This window comes from Geotrypetes seraphini, chromosome 2 (assembly GCF_902459505.1).
Source record: "Geotrypetes seraphini chromosome 2, aGeoSer1.1, whole genome shotgun sequence".
In the NCBI taxonomy this organism is placed as follows: Eukaryota; Metazoa; Chordata; class Amphibia; order Gymnophiona; family Dermophiidae; genus Geotrypetes; species Geotrypetes seraphini.
The window spans coordinates 364,218,529-364,239,852 of record NC_047085.1 but is presented as its reverse complement, the minus strand read 5'-3'; the positions used below and the strand labels follow the sequence as shown (position 1 = coordinate 364,239,852).

At 43.6% G+C, this 21,324-nt stretch overlaps 1 protein-coding gene across 3 annotated transcripts in view; it reads right to left on the bottom strand.

The window, feature by feature from the left end:
* Positions 1-21,324, bottom strand: part of ITPRID1 (ITPR interacting domain containing 1) — a 219,089-nt gene that overhangs the window by 183,199 nt on the left and 14,566 nt on the right. The gene's annotated exons all lie outside the window — the stretch shown is intronic.

Here is a 21,324-nt window from a genome sequence, read left to right as displayed (position 1 = left end):
TTCTGATTGTGTTAGTTCGGTTTTATGTGTTTTTTGAATAGAAGGGTTTTTATTTCTTTTTTGAAGGTTTTGTAGTTTGTGGTCGAGGTCAATAGGTTGTAGAGTTGGGGGTCGAGTGTTAGGAGGTTGTCGAACAGTTTTTTTTTCTTTTGACGATTTTGCTTGGAGGGTGTGTGAATGGTGCGTGAGTTCTCCTATGTCTGGTTGAAGTGGATTTAATTATTTAGCTGAAGAAATTACTAACCCCCCCCCCCCCCCATTCCACACACATTAATTCTCTTCCATTTTTGTTCCCATTCTAAAAAACACTGATAAGTTCCCAGAAAAAAAAATACATTAAAATAAGAAGTGAAAACAAAGACCCCTACAGATGAGAACGTAACATAAGAATAGCCTAACTGGGTCAGACCAATGGCCCATCATGCCCAGTAGCCCATTCTCATGGTAACCAATCCAGGTCACTAGTACCTGGTCAAAACCCAAAGAGTAGCAAAATTCCATGCCACCGATCCAGGGCAAGCAGACACTTCCCCCATGTCTTAATAACAGACTATGGACTTTTCTTCCAGACATTTGTCCAAACCTTTCTTAAAATCAGTAATGCTATCTGCTTTTACCATAATTTCTGGCCACTTCATTTTTAAGCTTAGATCTTTCCTTCCAAACAGAGACCTTGCTAGATATCAAATACAGAAAGAACAAGGTAACTTCACAAGGACTTAGCTGTGCAGGAAATGTGAATCTCCTCATACACCCACCATATAGTGCAAAAATGTGCAAAGGTCTGTTTTTTTTTTTCTTTCGATCACTATATAGCCTAATGCCACACAAGCAGCGCTGTTACAAACATATTCTGAAGGTCAATGCTAAGGTTAACAAAGTTTCCTTCCTTGGACCACAAGGAGATACTGACAAAACACTGGAAGAGATCCCAAAACAACTACTCAGGCACAACACCCAAAGACCCACTCAGTGTGTGAACCAGTTGAGTGGAGTGGACTAACTGGGGGGTGGAAATGGCCCGGAGTTTGCTCAGCTGAATTTCCCAGACCACCTCTTCCTCTCAACACATTGACACGTTGCCGCCACCACCACCACCATTAGGAACACCTCATCGGGTGGGCCAGTAATGCTTATAAACTTTATAAAACATATTATTATATTTTCTTATAAAGCACATATTTTAACTGAACTCTCTGACATCCTCATCCTTGCCATTCACAAACATAGAAGGAAGAAAAGTTCCCGTTTCCTGCTGTCTCATGTCCCCGGCCTATACAATATTTTTCTTCTGCAGACCCTTCAAAAGTCTGACCAAATCCTCGTTTCACTTGCATTATAAAGTACTGAGGATGCTATCTCTCTCCAATCCCAGGTCCTAAAATCTAAGACAGTAGCGCAAACTAGTGCTGCCCGATTCAAGAAAAAAAAAAAAATTTGATTCGATTCAGCCTAATGAATTGGTTTTTCGATTCAACTTTCCTGCCCAATTGGGTGTTTGTTTTTGGGGTTTTTTCAAACATCCTGGTGGGTTTATTTTATAGCTTTTTCACCCCACTTTGGCTTCTCCTAATCACACTGGCGCTGTGGTGTAAATAAAATAAAGAAACAAAAAGGACTTTTCCTCTCTTTTAAATCCTAGCTCGCTTTTGCGGTCTAACACCAGCTCTGGCAGGATACACATTTCAAATCTGACATATTGTAATCACAAAACAGAAAATAAAATTAGTTTTTCTACCTTTTGTTGTCTTGTTATTTTTCAAATCTTGTTGGTCCAAGGCTCTGGTTGTCTTCTGATAACTTGCTTGCCACGGTCTACTTCTTCCTTCTTTCTGCATGCTAACCATCCATCTGCCATATCTGTCCTCCCCGTTTCCCTTCCCTCCCCAGAAGGTCTGGCATCTATCTTTTTTTCGTCTCCCTCCACAGATCCATCTTTTCTTAACTACCCTTTCATCCAGCATCTCTCCCTCCTTCCCCACCACCTCAGGGTCCACCATCTCGCCCTTTCTTTTCCCAACTACCCTCCTATCCAGTATCTCTATCCCCCCTCCACACCATCCCTTGTGTCCAACTTCTCTCCCTTTCTGTTCCTTCCCTCTCTAAAAACCATGGTCCATCATCTCTCTCCCTCTTCTCTATTTTCAGACCCATTATTTCTTCCCACCAAAAGTCCAGCATATGCGCATCTCTTTGAATCCCCCCCCATTCCCTCCGTGTATTTCTACACCAGGGCCCACCTCCCTGAAGGCCTGTCCCCCCCTTAAAGGTCTGCATCACACCCCTAAAGGCCTGCACTCCCCTCCGAAGGCCTGCACCCCCCCGAAGGCCTGCACCCCCCTTGAAGGCCTGCCTGTCTGCCTGTCCCCCCCCCCCCTTGAAGGCCTGCCTGCCTGCCTGATCCCCTTGAAGGCCTATCCCCTCTTGAAGGCCTGTCCCCCTCCCCTTGAAAGCCTGTCCCTCCCTTGAAAGCCTGCCTGCCTGTCCCCCCCTTGAAGGCCTGCCTGTCCCCCTCTTAAAGGCCTGTCCCTCCCTTGAAAGCCTGCCTGCCTGTCCCCCCCCCCCCTTGGAGGCCTGTCCTTCCCTTGAAAGCCTGCCTGCCTGTCCCCCTCCCTTGAAGGCCTGTCCCCCCTTTGAAGGCCTGCCTGCCTGTCTCCCCTTTGAAGGCCTGCTTGCCCCCCCCTTGAAGGCCTGCCTGCCTGTCTGTAACCCCCACCCTCCCCCTTGAAGGCGGGACCGTGGCGCAGGAAGCAGCGCCGAAGCAGCTTAGGGATCGCTAATATCGCGATCCCGCTGCGGGCTGCTTCATAGGTGGTGCAGGGAGGCCAGGGGGGCGAGCGGTCCTTCAGGGGTGGGGGGGACTGAACGGCAAGGTTGGGAGCACCCCCTCAGGGCTGGCACCCAGGGTGGACTGCCCCCCCCCCCCCTTAGTATGCTACTGTGTAGAGCAGAGGTCTTTGCTAATTTTTAAGTGAGGGCCATTTTGGATCCAAAAGAGCTGAAGGAGAGCTGACAAATATCATCTTACTTGGGACCATGACACCAATAACACTTCTCAACATTCATTCCTACCAGAATACCTGGCTTTGGTCAATATTATAATGGGTATACTACATGTCAAACTGATTGTCAGATGAGATAAGGATGGACCAGTGTTCACACCCCACCCATACCCCATCCATGTCATGCCTACACTCTGCCCATACCTCACCCACATCACACCCACCACCACACCTTCCTGCCTGACACCCCCACAACATGCACACCCCCTCCGATATCAGCAGGAGGGATGCCCACTCCCTTCTGCTGCCGGACCCCCCAAAACCCTGACACCCCACGCTGAACCCAACACCCCCCAAAATCCCCTGCCCTAACATCCCCCACTCTAACATCCCCCAAAACTCCAACACCCCACCTGATACCCCTAACAGCCCACCCTGACATAGAAACATATAGAAGATGAAGATGACGGCAGAAAAGGGCTATAGCCCATCAAGTCTGCCCACTCTGCTTACCCACCCCCTGTCTATGCCCTAATGACCCAATTTCCTTATCTTGACTCTCGTAGGGATCCCACATGGGTATCCCATTTATTCTTAAAGTCTGGCATGCTGTCTCCCTCGATCATCTGCACTGGAAGCTTGTTCCAATGATCAACCACTCTCTCTGTGAAGAAATACTTTCTGGTGTCGCCATGAAATTTTCCGCCCCTGAGTTTGAGCGGGTGCCCTCTTGTGGCCGAAGGTCCCTTGAGAAAGAAAATATCATCTTCCACTTCGACAAGTCCCATGAGGTACTTAAATATTTCGATCATGTCTCCCCTCTCCCTACGTTCCTCGAGAGTGTAGAGCTGCAATTTGTTCAGTCTCTCTTCGTACGAGAGACCCTTGAGCCCCGAGATCATCCTGGTGGCCGTCCGCTGAACCGATTCAATTCTGCGCACATCTTTACTGTAATGTGGCCTCCAGAATTGCACACAGTACTCCAGATGAAGTCTCACCATGGCCCTGTACAACGGCATTATGACTTCAGGCTTTCGGCTGACGAAACTTCTATTGATACAACCCAATATCTGCCTTGCCTTAGATGAAGCCTTCTCCACTTGATTGGCAGTTTTCATGTCTGCACTGATGATTACTCCTAAATCTCGTTCTGCTGAAGTCCTAGTTAAAGTTTCTCTCTTCAAGAAGTACGTCCTGCGTGGATTTCTGCTTCCGAGGTTCATGACCTTAGATTTCTTAACATTGAAGCCTAGCTGCCAAGTTGAGGACCAACTTTCCAATGTAAGCAGGTCCTGCGCCATATAATTCTGTAAACTGCATTCACTTACTATATTACATAGTTTGGCGTCATCGGCGAATAGTGTTATTTTACCTTGAAGCCCTTGAGTCAGATCCCCTATGAATTTGTTGAAAAGGAGAGGACCCAGGACCGAGCCCTGCGGCACTCCACTGGTCACCTCCGATGTTTTAGAGAGGGTACCATTAACCACCACCCTCTGAAGTCTGCCACTCAACCAATCATTGACCCATGCAGTTAGTGTCTCTCCTAACCCCATCAATTCCATCTTCCCCTCTGTACCTTAAGAAGGAAGGCCAACCAAAGGGACCTTAGGGATCTGGGCCATTCAGGGTCCACGGTGCATCCCAGGATATATCGGGAAGGGGAATGCTCGCCATTTTGAAGAAGTTAGCCTGCCATCCGGAGGGAGTAGGCATCCCTCTGCCTGTCCTTCCTTCTTAAGGTTTGGGGGAAGGGTGGGAGGTCAAGGTGGGCTGTTAGGGATGTCGGGGTAGGGTTTTGGGAGGTGTTAGGTAAGGTATTTGGGGATTAGAGGTTCAGGGAGTGTCATGGTTTCAGGGGTTGTCAGGGGTTTGAGGGGCCCAACAGCAGGAGAGAGTGGGCATTCCTCCTGCTGATCTCAGAGGGGTTGGTGTGCATGTTGGGGGGGGTGCCAGGCAGGAGGGATTGGGAATCCCTCCTGCCGATCTCGAGGATTGAGTGTCAAGGGGACCTCTGCCACAGCTGGCTTAGCTGATCAAGGCAGGGGTATTTTCCCCTCGATCAACTAAGCCAGCAGGACTCTCCGAAGCCATGGTTTCACGGAGTCCTGCCAGCTCACTGACTAGGGATTCCTGTGCCACAATCAGCTCAGCTGCATCTACTTTTACAATTGAAAGGCAGGATTTTGTAACTGGCACCGGTTGACATGGGCGGCGGTTAGAAAATCGGGAGGTTAGGTGTCTGTTCTCAGTCACCCCCCCTCTTGCTCCTACCCCCACCCCCACCCCAACCCACCCTGGATGTGTGGGTGCAAAACAACTGAAAATAAAGATAAAGATAAAGGGCAACTATAACAAATCTACAAATCTTATTATGCCCCAGCAAGTCAGCATTCATTTTCTCATACTTATAAGTTAAGCATAAGCTCGCCCACCAGAAAGGAAAACTAAGGCGATCCCAATTGTGAATAATCATTTGCATGGCTATCCCAGTCATAATTAGGGAAAGCTAGCATTTATAACGGTCCATGGGGGGGCTTAATATGCAATTATGTTCCACATATGACTACCTCATACGTCAATGGAATTGATGCCTCTAGTATGGTATTAATCTGTCCCCATATTGACTTCCAAAAGTTGAGTATCAAAGGACAATAGAACAGCAGATGATCCAGTGTCCCTACATCAAGATGACAGTGCCAGCATCTATTAGATTTAGAACTGTCTAATTTTTGTAAACAAACAGGGGTCCAGAAACTTCTATGTAACAAAAAAAAATATATGTTTGTCTCATAGATGCTGATGCTGTACATCTCATCCTCCAAGTCCAAATTTGTGGCCATTGAGATGCAGAAATATGCTGCTTAATCTGAATGCTCCAAATGTCTCTAAGACAAGTTTTTGGCTTTTTATTCAAGAATTCAGATATTAATTTATACCACCTGGTGGCCTGATGTCCTAGCAAATTTGTCTGGAAGCATAGAACCTGCAAGCTAAAATAATTTAATTATTTTAAATGGCTTGTTTCAACTGCAACCACTTATAAACTTGAGACTTTGAAATTCCAAAAGATTGTTGCAGTCGTGAAAAATCAAGCATTTTCCCATTTGATATAACATTATCTAATGTACGTATGCCTGCCTGCATCCAGTGCTTCCAGGCGATCTTAGACTCGCCAATTTGAATCTTGGGGATCCTTTTATCAAGCCGCGCTAGCGTGGTTAGTGCGTCGGACATTTCATCACTCGCTAACCCCCACAGCGGCTAAAAAACTAATGCCTGCTCAATGCAGGTGTTAGCGGCTAGTGCAGCAGGCGGTTTAATGCGCGGTATTATGCGCGTTAAACTCCTACCGCAGCTTGATAAAAGGACCCCTTGGAGTTTAGCCATAAGGATTGACACATGGATTTCTCTACTGGAATTTCTGTTAAATTGTTAATAAATTTCAAGGTTTTCCAGGTGTCAAATATAATACTATTGTCCTTAACGTAACTAGGTAACTTGATACTCAACACATGAGACAGCCGTAATGGGGACATAAGTTGCCACTCTAAGTAAAGCCAATCAGGAAGATGTTCCATGAGCTCAGGAAGGATCTAATTCAATCTTTTGATATATTGTAAAGTTTGACAATATATACAGGCAGTTGGACTAACAGATGCTTTGATGGTCCTAATGGATAGCCACTTTTGTTCACATTTAGTTGGACACATTAGTTGGTTGCAGGTTTGAGCACTGTTATAATTTTCTCAAAATATTTATATTGTTAAACCGTGAATTATATATTGAAGATTGTGCATCAGTCACGTCCACTTGCTTTGAACTGCAGCCATTGTATGAGTAGTGTATTTCTTTTTAATTTTCTTAACCTGTTGGAAATGAGGTTTAGTATGCAATCTATATATTTTTTTCATATGCTTTGCTTGAGTTATGAATTATTAAAGATCTTTTGAGCTTAAAATCAACTTGCTGCCCTCTTTACCCCCCAAAATAGAAAGTTTTATATAGATAGATAGATATAGATATAGATATATAGATATGTGCTTTGTTTAAGTAATGCATTATTAAACATATTTTGAGCTTAAAATCAACCTGGAGTCCTCTTTAGCCCCCAAATAAAAGCCCCGTTCAGCTATAAGAGGATGCCTCAAGCATGCTAAGGGTTCCTTCAAGAACACAGACATCAGTGAGAGATTAGAGAAACTGGGCCTCTTCTCCCTTGAAAAGAGGAGACTGAGAGGGGATATGATTGAAATGTTCAAGATAATGAAGGGGATAAACTTAGTAGATAAAGACATGTTTTTCACCCTTTCCAAGGTAGGGCGAACAAAAGGGCACTCTCTAAAGTTAAAAGAGGATAGATTCCGTACAAACGTAAGATAGTTCTTCTTCACCCAGAGAGTGGTGGAGAGCTGGAACGCTCTTCCGGAGTCTGTTATAGGAGAAAACACCGGAATGTACACAGGTAGGGCAGGTCTCGGTTGGAGCGCCATAAATCCATCAGAATTCTGGACACATTATGAATTATATCCCAAACTGGAGAAAGAACAAGATTTCCCTGCCAGATGGGGAAAGTTCACTAAAGAAGTACTAAGCCAAATACCACCTGCTAAAACATACAAAAAGAACAAAAAGGTATCAAAAGAGTGGTTCGATGCAGAATTACTAACACTTAAACAGGAACTCAGAAAACTAGAAAGAATATGGCACAAAATAGACAAAGAGGAAGATAAAAGAAATTGGAAACAAAATATGAAAATATACAAAACCCTTATAAAAGAAAAACGTTCTAAACACTATGCAAAAAAAAAATAGGAGCAGTCAAATCAAATAGCAGAGAACTGTTCAAGCTAGTAAACAGAATAACAGACACTACACAGGTCCTGAAAAATAACAATGAACAGATACCACCGGTCGACAGCCTTGCTAACTACTTCAGCAAAAAAATTTTAGACTTAAGAGCTACTATACCAACTCCCTCACCCGATTTCGAACCCCAATTCAGTCCGCAGGAAAGGGAGCCCAGTGTTGCCATGACCTGGGATCAATTTGAACCCCCTAATTGGAACCAATTCCTCACCTTGTTCAACAAATACGCCAAATCAAATTGCTTACTAGACAAATGCCCATCTAAGATCATGCAAGTTGCAGTACCGGAATTCAAAAGGGATCTATTCAACTGGACTACATCCACTCTTATAAATGGGAATTATCATGAAGATATGGGATACATACTGATCACACCCAGCCCCAAAGACCAGAAGAACTTAATCGCATTGACGTCCAACTACAGACCCATAGCGAGCACCCTCTTTTTCACCAAACTACTGGAAGGGTTGGTCAACCTGGAACTAGTAAATCACCTAGACAAATTCAACCTCCTCAACGAACATCAATCAGGTTTCAGAAAAGGATTCAGCACAGAGACAGTCCTAGGCTCTTTCTTCAACCACTTATACGATCTCTTCAGTAAAGGTACCAGCGCACTGATCTTACAACTAGATTTTAGCAGTGCATTTGACCTAGTGGATCATGAAATAATGCTGAATTGTCTAGACGCAATGGGCCTCTCGGGAAGAGTCTGAACCTGGTTCCAGGACTTTTTAACAAAACGATCGTATCAAGTAGTCTACAATGGGAAATACCCTAATTCTTGGAAAAGCCCTTCAGGAGTTCCTCAAGGTTCCCCTCTATCACCCACCTTATTCAATACCTATATTTCATCCCTAGGACACCTATTACAAAAGTTAAACCTAATATACTATATATACGCTGATCACATCTCCATTCTAATTCCGGTGACTAATGTGACAAATGACACCCTAAAACAAATCTCCCACATCATGACTGAAATTGAACAGTGGACTATCAATTTTAAACTGAAACTAAACTCAGAAAAGACAAAAATCTTCCTGGCAAGCCCAAAGGAAAATATCACTACAACAACAATACACCTAAATGGTCACGATCACCCAATATCTAAAACCATAAAAATTCTAGGAGTCACCTTAGACACCCACCTAACCTTGATCGAACACACGAACTCAGTGACAAAAAAGTGCTTCTCCACTCTTTGGAAATTAAAAACTATCAAAAAAATATTTCGACCCTCTATCTTTCAGACTACTGGTACAATCACTGATTCTATCCACCCTAGACTACTGCAACATCATTTATGTGGGTATACCTAAAAAAAACCGTGAGAAGATTAAGAATAGTGCAAAATACGGCCGTCCGCTTAATTTATGGACTAAAGAAAAGTGAACATATTAGTCCCTACTACAAACTGCTACACTGGTTGCCAATTGAGACACGAATCTTATTCAAATTCTTTTGCTTTTGATATAAACTGGTGTGGGGAATGGACCCCAATTATCTATCACCTCACTTCGAACTTTACACACCCACAAGGACAACCAGAAATCGCAACCTCTTTGCATACCCGAAAACCACAGGTTGCAAATATAGAACCTTTCTGGATAGAACTTTCAAATTTCAAGCTGGTAAACAGCAAACCTGGCTAGGCAACTTCATAGACAGAGCCAGGTTGACCTACGGCACCTGTTCAATAGATTTAATTTCTAGTCAAAAAACGCCCCCCTTTCTTTTTAAAAAAAACTCTCACTCTTCATGCTGATACTACATATCTTCATCCAACGGTTTTCTGTTTTCAATGACTGTTCAGTGTCTTCTTCATCAATTGTATTCTGTAATTCGCTGGCTTTCGAGCCCCTTTAAAGTAACATGTCAAGATTATACTGTAACCCATTAATATCTTTTTCTTGCTATTGTGTACTCTGCAATCACTGACTGCTCAGTGACACCTTCACTATTTGTACGCTGTAATTCGCTGATTGTACAGCTCTCTTCACTGTGAACCGCCTAGAAGTCGCAAGATTATGGCAGTATAGAAAAATAAAGTTATTATTATTATTTGACCTATGGGCCGCTGCGTGAGCAGACTGCTGGGCACGATGGACCACTGGTCTGACCCAGCAGCGGCAATTCTTATGTTCTTATGTTTTTATATGTCCATCTAAGTTGCACTTAAATAGAGCCCAAAAGACCTAGGGCTCCTTTTACGAAGCCGTGTTAGCGGTTTAACGCGTGGAATAGCGCGCACTAATATGTCGGCCGGGCTAGCCGCTACCGCCTCCTCTTGAGCAGGCGGTAGTTTTTCGGCTAGCGTGGGGGTTAGCGCGCGCTAGAAATGTGCATGCAATAAAGCTTCGTAAAAGGAGCCCCTAGTTTTACAATTCACATGTGATTTTAGAGCTGAGTGTGTGGTACAGTGGTTAAAGCTATATCCTTAGTACTGTGACATTGCAGGTTCAAATCCCCAGTTCCTCCCTGTCACCGAAGAGAAATTAAAAATAAATAAATAAATAAAATAATAGTGGTGGCAGCCTTTCACTGCATACAATTTTAATGAAAAACAGCATAAAATCGCAATTCTAATGATGTCATAACAATGAGACGTGATAATGTTATAGACATTCTGTAGATGTCTATGTGATTCCTAAAAGGCAATTCTGTAAAGGACATCTAACTATATAGATGCATCTAGATTAGCTGAGCACTGCTAAGCGCGATTCTCTATAGTGCATCTATGCATTATAGAATCGCACTCAGCTGGACATCTAAACTATGCCTAAAGTTAGATGTCCTTTATAGAATCTAGGTCTTATAGCAGGTCTTGCAATAATCATTAATGGCAATTATGTTACAATGGACAAATGTTATAATGCCCCTGTAGCGCTCCAGGGTGTGACTTCATCTGGAGTATTGCATTCAATTCTGGTCTCCGTATCTCAAGAAAGATATAGGGCTCCTTTTACTAAGCTGCGATAGCGGTTTTAACACGCGCTTAGTGCGCGCTGAATTGCCGCATGCTAGACCTTAACGCCAGCATTGAGCTGGCATTAGTTCTAGTCACGTAGCATGGGTTTAGTGAGCGCAAAAATCCTGCGTGCACTAAAAATGCTATCGCAGCTTAGTAAAAGGAGCCCATAGTGCCACTAGAAAAGGTTCACAGAAGAGCAACCAAGATGATAAAGGAGATGAAATTCCTCTCGTATGAGGAAAGACTAAAACAGTTAGGGATCTTCAGCTTGGAAAAGAGACAGCTTAAGGGGAGATATGATTGAAGTCTACAAAATCCTGAGTGGAGTAGAACAGGTGCAAGTGGATCGATTTTTCACTCCATCAAAAATTACAAAGACTAGGGGACACTCGATGAAGTTACAGGGAAATACTTTTAAAATCAATAGGAGGAACTTTTTTTCACTCAGAGAATAGTTAAGCTCTGGAAAGCGTTGCCAGAGGATGTGGTAAGAGTGGATAGCATAGCTGGTTTTAAGAAAGGTTTGGACAAATTCCTGGAGGAAAAATCCATAGTCTGTTATTGAGAAAGACATGGGGGAAGCCACTGCTTGCCCTGTATCGATAGCATAGAATATTATTACTCCTTGGGTTTTGGCCAGGTACTAGTGACCTGGATTGGCCACCGTGAGAACGAGCTACTGGGCTTGATGGATCATTGGTCTGACCCAGTAAGGCTATTCTTATGTTCTTATGTTCTTATATCTGCTGACAGTCTTGTAATTTTGAAACCACTGGCCTTCTCTGACATTGTACAAAAAGAAATAAAGGAAGGTAAAGAAAGGAAGAGACTTCATGAGTATCAATGTCATGAAAAGAAAAATAGACCAGAAGGTTTTGCAGAAACTGATGCTTAATGAAGTGCTAATGATAGTTAATCAAAAAAAGGAAAATATTTATAAAAGGCTAATAAACCTGATTAGCCTAGTTTTGGAACTCCTTGCCAGAAGGTGTGGTAATGGCAGTTAGCATATATGGGTTTAAAAAAGGTTTGGACAAATTCTAGGCTAGCTAGAAGTCCCAGTGTATGCCTAAGGCCTAGGGAGAGCAGCTTGACAGGAGGGAGGAGCTGTGCCTAGCGATTGCTCTTCTGAGCAAGTGTCATGTATGTTTTTCGGCCATGAGGCCTGCCGCAAGGGTTTGATTCTCAATGTGCAGCGCCTTATCGTAACAGTCTTATGATTGTTCAAGCCAAAAGTCACATTAGACAAAATAGATGATTGAGATCACTCATAAGAGCGTGACCGCTCTATGGAGTAGTACATTGATCTCACAAAACTGTTAAACACTTCAATCATAAGAAGACTGTTGTGATAAGGCGCTGCACATTGAGAATCAGACCCCTGAGGCAGGCCTCATGGCTGAAACACATACGTTTCGGGTGTTGATTGAAAAATAAAGGCGTTGAGCACTGTGACGAGGTAGCATCTCCTGTTTGGGTGTAGTCTTCTGAGCACAGTTCCTCCACTCTTTTACAGGAAATTCATATAGTTTGCATGCTATTGTGCCTATCCTACGCCTTGTTGAATTCAGACACAGTCTCTGTCTCCACCACTTCTCCACGCATTTACCACCCTTTCTGTAAAAAAGTTCTTCCTTAGATTACTTCTCATTCCAGAGCTTCCTTTCAAATGAAAGAGACTCGACTCATGTGCATTTTACATCACGTAGGTATTTAAACGTCTCTATCCTATCTCCCCTCTCCCGCCTTTCCTCCAAAGTATACTTATTGAGATCTTTAAGTCTGTCCCCTTACGGTTTATAATGAAGACCACACACGCTTCATAGTAACATAGTAGATGACGGCAGATAAAGACCCGAATGGTCCATCCAGTCTGCCCAACCTGATTCAATTTAAATTTTTTATTTTATTTTTTTTAATTTTTCTTCTTAGCTATTTCTGGGCAAGAATCCAAAGCTTTACCCGGTACTGGGCTTGGGTTCCAACTGCCAAAATCTCTTTTAAGACTTACTCCAGCCCATCTACACCCTCCCCTACCCATCCTCCACCAAACGGCCATAAACAGACACAGACCGTGCAAGTCTGCCCAGTAACTGGCCTAGTTCAATATTTAATATTATTTTCTGATTCTAAATCTTCTGTGTTCATCCCACGCTTCAAAGTTTGTATATTGGAAAGTTTAAAATATAATGCATCCACATAGAGGTCAACTATACAAAACGTTTTCCTGAGAAATTTTTTTGGTAAATGGCCTTTAATGATGATTAATACTAGAAAAGTATAACGTGAATACAGAGTCTATCGATAAGGAAACTTGCTAGTCTAACTACAGATCTATTTCTTGACAAACATGTGACTGTCCCTGTCATGATGCATTTTCATATCATTATATTCTGTTCAACACAAATCATTTTCTGAAAAAAAAAAAATATATATATATATATAACTTACAGGATATAAAAGCACTTCAGAGACCGCTCAAGCTCTGCATTTTAGATTGAGTTCAGCCAGTCTGTAGGTCCTTTTCTTCTCCCAAATTTGGTAGGAGACAAATGCTGGAATTTGTTAACCACAGAGCCAGATGTACCCAGTGGCCAAGGTCCAGTCTGCCAAAACTGTGTTGTCATTTAAACAGATCAAAATCTTTTTTGGGTGACCTGGCCTTCTGCTGCCACATCTGTGCACTGCCACATACCTCGCAACTGAAAGCTCAAGATCCGCACTGCACGTTCAGAGGGATACTTGAGAGACAGCTGCTTCCCCACACTTGCAGCTTTGAAATCTATGCAAAAGATCTCTAAGGAAAGGTTTCTGGCCAAAACCTGACTCCCAGACAGACGGATCTGATAGATGGTTCATGGATAGTAAATGAGGGGAGCAATAGAAATCTTAATGGGGAGAAGGAGGAGGAAACGAAGAGCTGGAGTGATGAAAAAGGTGAAGTAAATTCTGCTGGAAATAAAAGGCAATGGCTTCATTGGTTTCTTTGTATTTTAACAGCATGCCTGTGTCTTTGATATACAGTCTGATGCTCTGGCATGTGCACAAGGGAAAGAACTTCACTTCACTTCACCAAGGCAAGAACACAAACTTGCCTTTATGTGGTTTCCATGGCTGTGACACCAATCACTTCAACCCCTTCCATTTGCATGACAGATAGTGAGAAAGATGCATGAATAGCCATAGAGCTCGATCGGATGCAGAGGCAAAGACTTAATTCTTTAAAAAATAAAAAAAAAAACGAAACCTAAATAAGAACCAGCAAATGTTCTGCCAGCACATCGTTTCAATGATATGAAATGAAAGAAAAGTGTGGAATAATTTGTACGTTTCATGGCTCCACATCATTCTCTTCTCGGTTGGGCTGAGAACTTTTCAGCGGCCCCTCGTACTAAGAAACACAAAATTCCAAACTTCAGTGCCTGGATAGACAAATGTGTTTTCTAATTGTTTCTTCCAGGAAATATTCTCGAAAGAAGGGTTATTTAACGTAAGATGACAAGAACTTCTCGACAGGATTTTTTAGTTAAACCTTCCCACTAATTTAACCCCCCCCCCCTTCCTCTTTTACAAAACCACACTAGCATTTTTTATTACTGGTTGCAGACATTCATTAATTCTTCAAATTCTGTTCATACAGTCTTCAGATTGTAACATAAGAAAAGGAGCGATAACTTCTCTTTCTTATATCTTCCTCAATGCTGAGCCATTCAGATCACGAGGGAGGCTGTGTGCAGAACTTCTGGAACTCCTGTGGCTATTTGCCACTATTTTTGTTAGTTATAGAGGGAACTGGATTTCAGTTATTCCCTCTGGTTATCTGCCCTGACACAGCCTTATACAGGTGAAATATGGCCACATGGTGCATTGATTTTTATCTCTTCTGCTTTAATAAATTGCTTACTACCTTACCACCTGGCTTGTGTGATCTGCTTTTTATCTTCACCACTTGAGCAATCTACTCCTGGAAGAATTCTGTGCAAAATAATTGAAAATTCTGCGTACAATATTTCAGAATTCTGCAAAGTTTATTTGTAGTGGTTTGCATAGACTTCCCATATCCCAAGGTCTGAAATTCCTTCCTACATTTTCCTTTCTCAGGTTCCAGCCTCCTCTATTTCCTCTTTCCTCTCTCACTCCAACTGTAGTTTTGTCTCCTAAATCCCACCTCTCTCTCACTCACACTCTGAATCCCCTCACTAGCCCTCATGCAGCTCTCTCCCTCTCATCACTGGCTAAGAATCTCTTCCTCCTTTCATACCCTCTTTCTGGTCTGGGTCACTCTCTTTCTTCCCTCCACCTCCACTTGTAGGTCCAGCATCTGTGTCTCCTCACCTCACTCTACTCCAATTCACCAACTCTCTTGCTCCCTTTCCACCCTCCTTTCTGGCCTGTCACTTTCTTCCCCACCCCATATGGGTCCAATCTCTATCTCCCCTCCACCCTGCGGGCCCAGCATCCATGTCTCTTTCTCTTCCTCCTCCTCCCCACTTTTAGTCCACCACTATCCATCTCCCCTCCCCCTTCTGCGGGTCTTCCCTCTCTCACTCTCTGACCACATCCCCCTTCCCGTGGCATCTCCTTGCTGTTCTGCTCCTGACCTGACAACCCCTGTCCCTCCCCTGCACAGATCTGGCCTCCAATCAACCCCCCTCCCCATGTGGAACCGGTATCTCTTACCTGCGGACCCTCCCAAAGAAGCAGCAACAGTTGGCCAGTAGAGGCAGTGCTGTAAACGCCAGTGGCTTTTCTTCTGTTGTGTCAGAAGTGACAATTGACAGGTTCAGGAGTAATCTAAGGAAATACTTTTTTACAGAAAGGATGGTAGGTGTGTGGAATAGTCTCCCAGTAGAGGTGGTGGAGACAAAGACTGTGTCTGAATTCAAGAAAGTGTGGGAGAAGCATAAAGGATCTCTTAGGGAGATTAGGAGATAGTGGATGCTGCAGATGGGCAGACTGGATAGGCCATTTGGCCTGTATCTGCCATCATGTGTCTATGTTTCATTGTCTCCATTCTCTTGACACTTATCGATTAGTTCTTCCCCCATTAAAACATGCTCATTTTGACCATGCCATCATTGTCTCACAAGGAACAAAAAAGAACTGCAGCAATGATGTATAAAGCCCAGGAACTTTATTGGAGTAAATAAATTGTAGTGAGCCAAAATAATGGTTCTTTTGGCTCACTACAATTTATTTACTCCAATAAAGTTCCCGGGCTTTGTACATCATTGCTGCAGTTCTTTTTTGTTCCTGCTGATTGACTTTCACTGCAGACCCGTTGGACTTTTTTTTCTTTTGGCCATTGTCTCACAAGTCTGATTAATCTTGCCAATCCAGGCCTAGGATACTCTCCCATATCCAGAATAAATCTCATTATTCACTACGGAGGCGCATCTGCTCAATCCTTCTCCTGCACCACCTCCTCTTCCTAACACTGACTTCCCAATTTCTCTTGTCAGCCCAAACCATTTAACTCCCACCAACACATCTCTCACTTTTTGAATTCAGCACCTCACCTTCCCTTCTGTCCTCCACCCTTTTCTCAGCCCTAAAGCTTCAACACTTTCTCGCAGTGGCGTACCTAGCATTTGTGACACCTGGGGCCCATCATTTTTTGGCACCTCCCCCCATCTGTACGAAAAACATGATTTTTAGTAACAAGCCACATGTCACACATGAGTACCTAGGAAAAGGCAGCATCTTACATACTGCAGTAAGAAGTACAACATCAATACACCCATTGTAAAACTAAACAAGCCAGACTAGAACAGATCAATCCTGCAGTCAATCCTAACAGAAACCCATGTCTTTCGAACACACAGAACACAGAAAACACCTTCACCTAGTATGGAATGTCATCACAAACTAACCCCTCCCCCTTTTACAAAACTGTAGTGTGGATTTTAGCCACGGTGGTAACAGCTCTGATGCTCATAGAATTCTGAGCATCAGAGCTGCTACCACCATAGCTGGCGCTAAAAAACGCTCCACAGTTTTATAAAAGGGGGATAAAATAGAAATACATAGACAAAGGTTAAATTGAACCAGCAAGAAGCTGGACTCTGCATAAAATGCAACACCATAGAAACAGTGACACATGTCTCCTAAAGCAATAAATAAATAGAAAATTTTTGTTCTACCTTTGTCTTCTCTGGTTTCTGCTTTCCTCATCTTCTTGTTACTCTCTTCCTTCCATCCACTGTCTGCCATCTCTCTGCCCCTATATGGCATATTCTCTCCTTCTATGCCCCTTCCAGAAACTGTATGCCTCCCCCTTCCATCTCTCCTTTCACCCCCATTGGTCTGGTGTCTGTCTCCTCTCCTTCCCTCCTGCTCTGGCATCTCTCTCTCCGCTCCCTTCCTCCTGTTCTTCCCTGGTCTTCCTTCTCAATTTATTTTATGCCTCTGTCTAAATTCTTTTTTACTATTCAGTCCTCAATTTCCCTCTTTCACTGTGTCTACCTATAGCTTTCCACCTCTTTCCTTCACCCTTTCCAGTAACTAACTCTGTCTTCTTCCCTCAATCCTGCATGTGCCCTTTTTTCTTTCTCCTCCCCACTTCCTTCCAGCATCTGCTCCCCTTCCCTTAAACTTCCATTCAGCAGCTGTCCCTCCTCTCCCCCACACTTCCATTCAGTGTCTGTTTCCCTCTCTCTACCCCTTCCATCTAATGTTCACCCTCTATCTTGCCCCTTCCATTCACTGCCCTCTGTGCTCTTTCCATCCAGTGTCCACCCTCTCTCTCTCTCTTCCATATGGCATCTTCCCTCTTTCTATGCTCCTTCCATAAACTATCTGTCCTGTGCCCCTTCTCTTCTTTGTACATGATTGATTTGAACTCTGTCACCTCTCCATTTTTCTCTCTCTGTCTCCACCCCCTCCCCTATGCTCTGGCATCTCTCTCTTCTCCTTTCTTTCTTTCCCACCTCACGGTCTGGCATCATCCCTTCCCTGATTCCCGGCATCTCTCTCCTTTCCTTTTCTTCCATCTCTCCCTCCCCCTCCATGCTCTGACATCTCCTCCTTCCTTTCCCCCTTCATTTTCCCTTGGTCTGGCATACCTTCCTCCTTCCCTCCATGCCCTGGTGCCTCTTCTTCCCTCCAAGCCCTGGCATCTCCTTTCATTCCCTCCAGTTGGATACAGCAACACTCTCCCCAATTCTCTCCCCCTCTGCTCCCTTTCCTCCTTCTGTCACCCAAGGCCTGATGTCCTGAACTTCATCGGGCAGCAGCAGCATTCACAATTCACTGCTATTGCCAGCTTCAGGCCTTCCTCTCTGTCGGGTCCTGTCTTCATGAAAACAGGAAGTAGGCAGGACCCAGCAGAGAGCAAGGCCTAAAGCCAGCAACAGCAGTGAATTGTAAAAGCTGCTGCTGCTGCTGCCCGAAGAAGGTAATGGCACCAGGCCTTGGAGCACCGAGGCAGACCGCTTCTCCCCCCTCCCAGCTGAACCCCCGCTGACCCTCCTATCTCTCCCCCCCAAGTGAACCCTTCCGACCCTCCCAGCGAGAGCAGTAAACCTCTCTCCAGTAGCGTCGGCAACCGCAGTGCTAAACAGGCTGCTTCGCGGCTTTCTCCTGAAGGTGAAGCGTCACTGATGACGTCTCCTTCCATGGTCTGTGCTGATGACTCCCAGATCTACCTCTCCACATCAGATATCTCTACAGGAATTCAGGTCTGAGTCTAAGCCTACCTGTCTGACATTGCAGCCTAGATGTCTTACCACCATCTAAAACTGAATATGGCCAAGACCAAGCTCCTTATCTTCCCATCTAAACCCCCTCCCCCATTCTCTATTTCTGTGGATAACAGCTCCTCCTCCATATCTTGTCAGCTTGCAACCTTGGGGTCGTCTTTGACTCCTCTCTCTCTCCTTCTCCACTCAGATCCAACAAACCACTAAAGCCTGCCGCTTCTTCCTTTTTAATATTACCAAAATCTGACCTCTCCTTTCTGAGCATACTACCAAAACCCTTATCCACACTCTCATCACCTCTCGCTTAGATTGCTGCAGTTTGCTTCTCTCAGGTCTTCCGCTTAATCATCTCTCTCCCCTTCAATCCATTCATAATTCTGCTGCATGACTTTACTTATTGACATTATTTTTCTGCAAGATATGCCATAAAACTTTTTGATGTTTTTTTATTCAGTTCACAATTCATTTCCACAAGGTAGTGTTGTGGTGTGGTGGGAAATATTTACAACATTTTACATGAACTTCATTCAGAACATGACACATTAAATTTCATAAGAATTGGCCAAGTTCTGTGGAAGATACGACAAAAACATTTTGTTGTTTGGGTTTTTTTTGGTTCAATGGTTCAATGATATGAAATGATATGAAATGAAACGAAATGAAATGATATGAAATGAAACGAAAAGCGTCAAGAAAAGCGTGGAATAACTTGTACGTTTCATGGCTCCACGTCATTCTCGTCTTGGTTGGGCTGAGAACTTTTCAGCGGTCCCTCATAAAAAAACAAATAATGAAAGCATTAACAAAATTCAAGTTCTGATCAGGAGCCGGTGTATTTTGACCAAATATAGCAGAGCCTGATCTATTTTCTTATAAGAACATAAGAACATAAGCAGTGCCTCTGCTGGGTCAGACCAGAGGTCCATCATGCCCAGCAGTCCGCTCACGCAGCGACCCATCAGGTCCATAACCTGTATAGTGATCCTCTATCTATACCCTTTATACCCTTTTCCTTCAGGAAGTTATCTACTCCCTTCTTGAACCCCAATACCATACTCTGTCCTATTATACCCTCCGGAAACGCATTCCAGATGTCCACCACCCTTTGGGTGAAGAAGAACTTTCTAGCATTGGTTCTGAATCTGTCCCCTCTCAATTTTTCTGAATGCCCTCTCGTTCTTGTAGTTTTTGAGAGTTTGAAGAATCTGTCCCTCTCCACTTTCTCTATGCCCTTCATGATCTTGTAGGTCTCTATCATGTCTCCTCTAAGTCTCCGTTTCTCTAGGGAAAAGAGCCCCAGTTTCTCCAATCTTTCAGCATAGGAAAGAACATAAGAACATAAGCAATGCCTCCACTGGGTCAGACCGAGGTCCATCGTGATTAGCAGTCCGCTCACGCGGCGGCCCAACAGGTCTGGGACCTGTGCAGTAGCCCTCTATCTATACCCCTCTATCCCTTTTTCCAGCAGCAAATTGTCGAATCCTTTCTTGAACTCCAGTACCGTACTCTGTCCTATTACGCCCTCTGGAAGCGCATTCCAGGTGTCCACCACACGCTGGGTAAAGAAGAACTTCCTAGCATTCGTTTTGAATCTGTCCCCTTCCAACTTTCCAAATGCCCTCTTGTTCTTTTATGTTTTGAAAGTTTGAAGAATCTGTCCCTCTCTACTCTCTCTATGCCCTTCATGATCTTGTAGGTCTCTATCATGTCTCCTCTGAGTTTCCGCTTTTCCAGGGAGAAGAGCCCCAGTCTCTCCAAACTTTCAGTGTATGAAAGGTTTTCCATGCCCTTAATAATTTGTGTCGTTCTCCTCTGGACCCTCTCAAGTATTGCCATATCCTTCTTAAGGTACGGTGACCAATATTGAACACCTTTTATCAATCGTGTTGCTCTTTTCTGAACCCTCTCGAGTGTCACCATATACTTCTTAAGGTACAGCGAGCAATATTGGATACAGTACTCCAGATGGGGGCGCACCATCGCCCGATACAATAGCAGGATAACTTCTTTTGTTCTGGTTGTAATACCTTTCTTGATAATACCTAGCATTCTACTCGCCTTCTTAGAGGCCGCTGCACACTGTGATGACGGCTTCATTCAAGTTTTATTTAAAATTTGATGCACACGCTACTCATAGAGTCAGTTTAGCTGTAATCCATAAAGTTGTTGTTCTGAAAGAACCAACAGCATAATGTTACAATAGTCTAAACTTGTTCTATACCAGTCTAGTATTGTGCGTCTGTTGGAACTTCTCCTGTTTATATTATTGTCCCCCCATTTTAGTATTGTAATTCCCTTAGAAATATTTAATAAGCATGTGTATCAAATTTTAAATAAAACTTGAAACTTGATTGCACAACTAACAGCAAACGTCCAGATTCAAAATCCGGTCTAATGTGATGGACTAATTTTATATTTGAAAAGACCTTCTTAACTAAAGACAAACAGCATCTGAACAGACTGACAATGAGCTTATTTACTATTACTGTTAGGGTTGTAAATGCCACATCATTTTCACATTCTGTTTGTTTGCGGATGACATTCATTATGCCAAAATAAATGTTTATTCCTGATTTCCTGAATGTGTGAGGCAAGGCAACTATTAGTCACTATCCCCCCCCCCAAACCCAAGGTTTTACGTAATCAAAGAATGCTACACATGAGTTAGAAATTGCTTTTTAGGAATAAAGCAAAAGAGTGGAGGCGTACTTTAATGGTTATTGCAAGAGGGCTGAGAACCAAGGGACCTGGCTCAATCCCTTCTGTGGCTCCTTGTCTA